Source organism: Arachis ipaensis, chromosome B06 (genome assembly GCF_000816755.2).
Source record: "Arachis ipaensis cultivar K30076 chromosome B06, Araip1.1, whole genome shotgun sequence".
Taxonomy (NCBI): Eukaryota; Viridiplantae; Streptophyta; class Magnoliopsida; order Fabales; family Fabaceae; genus Arachis; species Arachis ipaensis.
The window spans coordinates 29642375-29651295 of record NC_029790.2 but is presented as its reverse complement, the minus strand read 5'-3'; positions in this window follow the sequence as shown (position 1 = coordinate 29651295).

The window sequence follows — 8921 nt, the reverse complement described above, 5'->3', positions numbered from 1 at the left end:
CCATAAAAAAGTATTTTTATCACTTTCATTTAAATAGTTGCCTTATATATGTACACGATGAAGTGTGGAAATCATATTAACTTGAGTACTTGATACACTATGAGAGTCAACATTTGCAAATTGCTTAATACGACAAAAGAAATTGCAAAGCTACTAATCAATTTCCCGAATACATTATGATTTATGATATTATTGCATTATTATATATAATAAATGCAGTAAAGAAGACAAAAAGACAGATTTTCATCAATTATTCTTATGCTTTTTCACATGGCATCCCTCAGTTGTGATAATTGACGCATATAGTAGAAGCCCAGCCACCACCAATTCTGAAGGAGCTTGGTAAGGTGTCAATGTCGGGAAACAAAAATAAAAAAAATAAAAATCTACAACACATCCAATATTACTCTTTCTTCTCCATGTTAGCAAAATCGCTAATTGGATACACTTGAGTTGTTATACATTTTAATTTTGAAAGCGTGGAGTGATCAAAGTCTCCACCAAAAAGTTATTGAGAAACTATTCTAACATGGTATGTGTCAATTTTTTATTTATGTAAATTCTTAAAATCTAGCTTGTTTGATATGCTGGTTATGGCAAATTTGTAATAATCAACATAGTCAAAGTGTCGTAACATAATAAACTGGGTGCAGTCAATTGCTTAAGTTTGGTAAATTGTTTGTTAAATCTATGTACTCAAATTCATAGTGGTCACCACCTCTAATCTCTAATTCATATTTTTCCTTCACTACATTTTTGTTTCTTCACGAAACCCAAATCGCTAATATAATGATTCTCTTGATGTTGGCTGAACCAAATAACTGACATAACTGACATTTTTTATTCATTGATAAGGAACGGTTGCAAAAAGTATCTTTCATACTGCAATCCAAAATAAATATAAACGCAGTCCAATTGATAATTCTTGGGTAAACAATGGCTCAAGAACAATCAACATAGCAGACACTNTATTGTGTTAAAAATTTGATATACTTGATGAGCTTCAAATAACTGACATTTTTTATTCATTGATAAGGAACGGTTGCAAAAAGTATCTTTCATACTGCAATCCAAAATAAATATAAACGCAGTCCAATTGATAATTCTTGGGTAAACAATGGCTCAAGAACAATCAACATAACATACTAAGCAGACACTACCACAAAGATGGGGTTTAGCCACCAAATTTTAACTACAAATACTAAATCGTGATAAAAATAAATGAGTGTATCTTCTATTTAGTACGAAACATTGTTACAGTGGCTAAAATTTAACCTTTTGCCACACACAATATATTTCGTGGCTGTACTTGCTGTTTACATTAACGTGGCATAACTATCCTGTTTTGAATAAATTAATTTTTTTTAAATAAGTTTTACGTGGCTAAAATTTAACCTTTTGCCACACACAATATTTTTCGTAGCTGTACGCATGTACTTTCTGCTTACATTAACGTGTCATGACTATCCTGTTTTGAATAAATTAATTTCTTAAATAAGTTTATTAATGTATAGTATCATTTTTTTAAATATTATGGCATTAATATATATTTATGAAATTAAATTTAAAAATATAAAAAATGAATTTAGATAAAACAAAAAATTATAAAAATAAAGATAATATTCTAATATTTGAGTTAATTATAAAGATAAAATTTATTTAGCTAAAATAATATAATTTGAATAGATAATAAAAATTTCAATAATTTTTAAGTATAACAAAAAATTTAGTTTTTTTTTTAAAATAAATTATTTTATCATTTTTTAAATTTAAAAAAATGAGGATAAATAAAAAAATTTAGTTTTTATTTACATGGTTTAGTACTCACTATATATTTTTGTGAGTACTGTACTCTTATTATATGCATAATTATCTTTTTAAAAATTATTTTGTGAAATTATGAATTAAATTTTTTATTTATACTATTATTTAATTGGTATATTTCATTAATTAATTATTTTATAATGATTTTTCGTTATACAAAAATTAATACTAATTAATTTATGAGTCACTTATATAAAAATTTGCAATTTTACTAAGTAACAAAGAAATTGATTTGTAAAATTTTTTATAACAATTGTATGTGATAATTAATTTGCCTAATGTAATAAAATTTTAGTAACTAATTTAGTAATTAAAATTTATTAAACATTAAATTTTTTAGGTAAAAATATTTACAAAACTTATTGTATAACTTTTATTATATTGTTTCGTGTATAATAGATAAATAATTAAATAATAGTGAATTGTTTGAATCGTCAACTATCAACTGCATGAAATGAGAGATTGTGAGAGTCATATATTTATTAAAGTAATTTTTTGGTTATTTATTGTTATTATAATAAAAATTAAAGATAAAAATATTACAGATTCAAAATTTAAATTTAAATTTAAATTTTTAATCATATTTAACCATTAAAAATAAATAAATAAATAACTATTGTATTAAAAATAAAATAATTTAAAATATATTTAGTACATATTAAACAGTAAATTAGAAAGAAATATTCTTAAAATTAAAGAAAGTTAAAAGGCGGTCTAGATAATAATGACCAAGCTGAATTTTTTAGATTTAAAATTTTAATGTGCACTTAACTTGAGATAGTTTTTGGCGGAAAGTTAAAGTAATCACGGAGAAATTCCAATATAACTTTCCATCATTCACGTTGTCTTTTAACTCCTACTTTTCTGCAGCACCTGAAAAGCAATTTCTTTAACCACACTATATGAATCCTATTATATGATGGGTATCCTCCATACTCAAAACACCGATTTTTTTTCTTTCTTAATTTTGGTGTCATTTGTTAGTTTTTTTTAGCAGATTTTTTTGTGGAGCAAAAACCTAATAATTTAGGAGAGGCTCGTTTAGCAGAAGATTTGGACGAAATAAAGAATTTGCAGAAGATTTGGAGCAAAATTCACAGAATGTCAACAACAATAAAGAGTTTGCAGAAGATTTGGACGAAATAAGTTTCAAGCAATTGTACCTACCAGAAAAGATTATAATGACCTTTTAGTCGTGAATGTCAAAGGTATATGGAATTTTAATTTTTTTACGTGATTTTTTGAGTTTTAATATTTAATTTATTTCTTTTATTCAATTTTGTATTCAGTTCTACGAAAGAAATCACAACTGTCAAAAGGACAACAATTCAAGTTTGGCATTTGAAAAATGGTGAAAAAGACATTATGGAACTTGATGTATATAGACAAAGTCGAGATAATGACGCAAATTTATTAGTACGATTTCTGGATGTAATGGCACGTAGAGCAATGCTGTAAATTGGAAAAGTCTTTGGTGCTAAAAATGCAGGACTGTGATAAATTTAGAGAAGCTGGTTGAAACTTTAGAGAAAAAGCTATGGATATGAAGAAACCAATGCAAGATTCAGTTGGCAGCTCTGTATAAATTTTTGTTATCAAAATACAGTGATAAAGTGCCTAATTTATTCAGTGATATGCTAGACATTTAATTTATGTATTTAATAAGTAATAGTTGAAATTTTAAATATATTTATCCTAGAAGGGATTAGAATTTATTTTATTTATGTTAAATTTTTTTATTTCTTATTATATATAAGTTTAGACTTGTATTATTATTATTATTATTAATTTTTTTTATGAAAAAATATTAGATATTATATATTTAAAAAGTTTGATTTTTGTGATTAATGTTATATATATAAATATAATTTTAATTTAATAAAAGTGTTCAATTAGAACAAATTAGCACAAATTAGCTACGGATTGTATCTGAAAAACAGAGTGAGTTAGCCACGAAAATAATGTGATTAAATAACCCAACGTTAGCCACAAAAAAAATTGTGGCTGAAAAATCCGGCCTGCACAAATTATTTAGCCACGGCATTATACGTGGACAATGATATACAAATTGTGGCTCTTCGAAGGTCTCCACGATGTTTAAAACTGTGGCTAATAACGTTAAAATCGTGGCAAATTGAAAATGCAACCCCCGATTAGCCACAAATATTCTTTCGTAGTCAATGTATGGTTGCTACGGTTATCTTAGAGTTTAGCCACAATTTTTTTCGTGGCTAAACCCCTTATTTCTTGTAGTGAGAGCCAAAAATAAAAGACAATCAGCAACAAAAATTAAAATACAGCAATAAATAATCACCTTAAATTTTAAAATCAATAAATCTATTAACAAAAATTCAAAAACAGCAGATTCAAAAGTTAAAAAACACTAAAACAGTAGTAGCAACATAATAAGCGACACGACATTCAGAAATAAAAAACAGATCAACAGAGCATAAAAGAAAAAAAAAAATAACAAACGCAGTGCCACTAACTTTTGACGGAGAGCAGGACGGTGAAGAGACAACGGCAAACGGTGAGACGACGGCAACACGACGGCGAGCACTTCGAAGCCTCGAACAGAGAAGCCACGGATGGATGGATGACGTGCCGATTTAGAACAGAGCCTGAGTTTCGGAAAGGAGGAAGGAGGAGGCCGCGGATTCGCCGATAGCCATACACAGCAGCAACGGAACCGAATTCAAAAACTAGGATTTGGTTTGGGTTTTGTTTCTTCAGAGTTCAGAGAGAATGGCTTTGCTTTTGCTGAGTGATTAAAGAACTGGTCGATTATCCGTTCGGTCTAACCGGCCGATTCCCAGCCAATTTAGCGATTTTTGAACAATTTTTAAATCTATAGTTTTAGGCATCGGACCGGACCATTTTCAACGCGAATTCCCGATTTAACCGGGCGATCCAGTTTGATTTTCAGGGCCATGATAATAATCTGCTATATTTAGAACATATCAAATAATTTTTTATATTATTTAAAATTGATATTTGATGCTAAATTAATAAATCATTGCAATTCTAAAATAATCAGGTTTTGTTTATAATTATTGTTCCAGGAATTACACTACCAAAAAACGTTGAGTACCGTTTGATTTACTATCGAATTTCTCAAATATATCCGATGGTAACCAATTTACCATCGGAAATAATCTGACGGTATAAATCCCGCTGCACTGTCGGATTTATTTCATCCGATGGAAATTACCGTCAGATTTTGCAACGGATTACCATCTCAGAAAACCAATTGGTTATCGTCGAATGTTTCCGACGATAATGTTGGCGCCAAAGTATGTTTTTACGTGCCATGTTGCCATAAGATTATTCCTACGATAATGTCTTTTTTTTTAATTTGAAATAAATGGTCAATTTTAACTTTAAATTTAATTTTTTTCATACAATTAGTGGTCAATTCATAAATAATGAAGAATTTTTATTTAAAATAAATAAATAATATAATGTGAAAATTAAATAAAAGTCAAGTACACCAAATAAATGTATGAAACATTAAAACAAAAACTTAATATTTACAAATCCAGGTAGTCATTGTCGTTGTCAGTCCTGTGGCCCTGAGTCGGCGGTGCAGGAAGCGGTGACGATGCCCATGTGCCACCAGCGCTACCGCTGCCACTTGATGGCAGCGGTGTTGCCACCAACAGGGTTGATACAAGTGGTGCACATATGGGCCTGGTACACCTCCATCTGAGCCTCCATATGCTACATCAGCTTCAGCGACTCCCTAAACTCCAGCCTGATGTCACAGTAAATTTTAGAAGGCTAGATTTAACGGTATTTGTATAGTTTTCTAGAGTATTTGAGAATGCTCTAGATGGTTTTGGAACGTTATAGAATGTCCTAGAAGGTCCCGAAATATCCTAGAGAGTTCTAGAAGACTCTGGAAGGTCATAGAGTATTCTAGAAGAGTTTGGATGTATATAGAAGTATAAATAGTAGTATGAAAGAATCTAGAAGTATTTAGAAAGTTGTGGTAAGATAGATACTTCTAACGAAGGTTCTAGATGATTAATCTAGACCGTTGATTAGATTTAATCATAACTATCCATTGAAGAGGTGGATGGCTATAAATAGGGGGTGAGAGTTAGAGTGTGAGTCATGTGTAACAAACACTTGAGCAATAAAGTGTTCTTTCCACCAAAGCTTCCTTTATCTTGTGTTCTCTTGTATTCTTAGCTTTCTTGCTAAGTATTGAGGGTTAGTGATGAGCGGATAATTTATACGCTTTTTGACATTGTTTTTAGTATGTTTTTAGTAGGATCTAGTTACTTTTAGGGATGTTTTCATTAGTTTTTATGTTAAATTGAGGATAAGATGAAGCCATTGGCAAGGGTGATGCCTCCAGACGATTAGCTGTGCCGTGACAGGGCATTGGATCATTTTCCCGAGAGATGACCGAAAGTAGCCATTGACAGTGGTGATGTATCACATAAAGCCAGCTATGGAAAGGAGTGAGACTGATTGGATGAAGATAGCAGGAAAGCAGAGGTTCAGAGGAACGAAAAGCATCTCCATTCCCTTATCTGAAATTCTTACCAATGATTTACATAAGTATCTCTATCCCTTTTTTTGTTTATTTTAATCTAATAAAGTATCATGTTTAAATCCGCCTGACTGAGATTTGCAAGGTGACCATAGCTTGCTTCATACCAACAATCTCCGTGGGATTCGACCCTTACTCACGTAAGATATTACTTGGACGACCCAGTGCACTTGCTGGTTAGTTGTATCGAAGTTGTGACAATTATGAATTAAGATCAAAGCACCAAGCTTTTGGAGCCATTACCAGGGATTATTCGAGCCTGGACATCACAATTTCGTGCACCAAGTTTTTGGCGCCGTTGCCGGGGATTGTTTGAGTTTGGACAACTGACGGCTCATCTTGTTGCTCAGATTGGGTAATTTTCTTTTCGTTTTCTTTTCAAAAAAATTTTTCAAAAAAATTTTTCAAAAATTTCTCTTTTGTTTTCGAAAATAAATAAATAAAAATGTTTTCAAAAATAAATTATTCTATGGCTTCAGAATTTTTAAGAATGAATTCTAGTGTTTCATGAAGCATGTTGAAGCCTGGCTGGCTATAAAGCCATGTCTAAATTTATTTGGACTGAGGCTTGCAAATTGTTATCAAGAGCAATTTAGTTGTTGCTCATCTACCCGCTGTTGATCCACGATCACCTGCTGAAGCTTGGCTGGCCATTGGCCATGTCTAGTGTTTTGGACCGGAGCTTTCATTGAAAGCTTGGCTGGCTAGTGAGCCATGTCTAATTCCTGGACTGAAGCTTTAACTAACATGGCAAGATTCCTGGAATTCATATTAAAAATTTTGGAATCCTTATTTTTTCAAAACTATTTTCGAAAAATATAAAATAAAAATCCAAAAAAAAAAAATAAATAAGAAAATCATAAAAATCAAAAATATTTTCTGTTTCTTGTTTGAGTCTTGAGTCACATTATAAGTTTGGTGTCATTTGCATGTGCATCTTGCATTTTTCGAAAATTTCATGCATTCATAGTGTTCTACATGATCTTCAAGTTGTTCTTGGTAAGTCTTCTTGTTTGATCTTGATGATTTTTATGTTTATCATATGCATTCTTGAATTCTTAGTGTCTAAGCATTAAAGAATTCTAAGTTTGGTGTCTTGCATGTTTTCTTTGCATTAAAAATTTTTCAAAAATATGTTCTTGATGTTCATCATGACATTCAAAGTGTTCTTGGTGTTCATCTTGACATTCATAGCATTCTTGCATGCATTACATGTTTTGATCTAAAAATTTCATGCATTGCATAATTTTTCATGTTTTTCATAAAAATTTCAAAAATCAAAAAAATATCTTTCCCTTTTTCTCTCATCAAATTCGAAAATTGAATTGACTTTTTCAAAAATTTTTAAAATCAAGTTGTTTCTTATGAGTCAAATCAAATTTTCAATTTGAAAATCTTATCTTTTTCAAAAATCAAATCTTTTTCAAAATTCTTAGTTATTTTCGAAAATTCCAAAAATATTTTTCAAAAATCTTTTTCTTATTTTTATATAAAATTTTCGAAAATAACTAATCAATTAATGTTTTGATTCAAAAATTTCAAGTTTGTTACTTACTTGTTAAGAAAGATTCAAACTTTAAGTTCTAGAATCATATCTTGTGATTTCTTATGAATCAAGTCATTAATTGTGATTTTAAAAATCAAATCTTTTTCAAAAACTAATTTCTATCATATCTTTTCAAAAATATCTTCTTATCTTATCTTTTTCAAAAATATCTTTTCAAAATATCTTTTCTAACTTCCTAACTTCCTATCTTTTCAAAATTTGTTTCAACTAACTAACTAACTTTTTGTTTGTTTCTTAACTTTTTCAAAACCACCTAACTAACTCGCTCTCTCATTTTCGAAAATATCTCTCCCCTTTTTCAAAATTTATTTTTAATTTATTAATTATTTTAATTTTTAAAACTTAAATTTCAAAAAAAAAAAAAAATTTTCGAAAAAAAATACTAACAAATTTTCAAAAACCAATTTTCAAAAAGCACTAACTCCTTTTTCAAAATAATTTTCGAAAATTATCCCTCCCCCATCTCATTCTATTTATTCATTCATATCCTAACATCTCATCTCACATTCCTAGCCTCCTCACAGTTGTGTTTCTTCCATTATATTACATTCTTTGTCTCCCCTTCTCTTCCACTCACAAAGGGATCCCTATACTGTGGTATAAAGGATCTCTATTATTATTATTATTATCATTTTTCTGGCCATTCTTCCTTGTCATATGAGCAGGAGCAAGGATAAGAACATTCTTGTGGAAGCAGATCCAGAACCTGAAAGGACTCTGAAGAGAAAATTAAGAGAAGCTAAAATACAACAATCCAGAGATAACCTTTTAGAAATTTTCGAACAATGATGTTGACAGAGGTGAAATATTCCTTCAATGGAATGAGAACTCCCTTGTATTCAAAACTCAAGGATCTCCCTCTGCAACCATGGAGAGGCAGCAGGAAAAGCTTCTCTCCAAGCAGAGTCAACCAGAGCCCCCACAGTCAAACTCTAAGTTTGGTGTTGGGAGGCCACAACCAAACTCTAA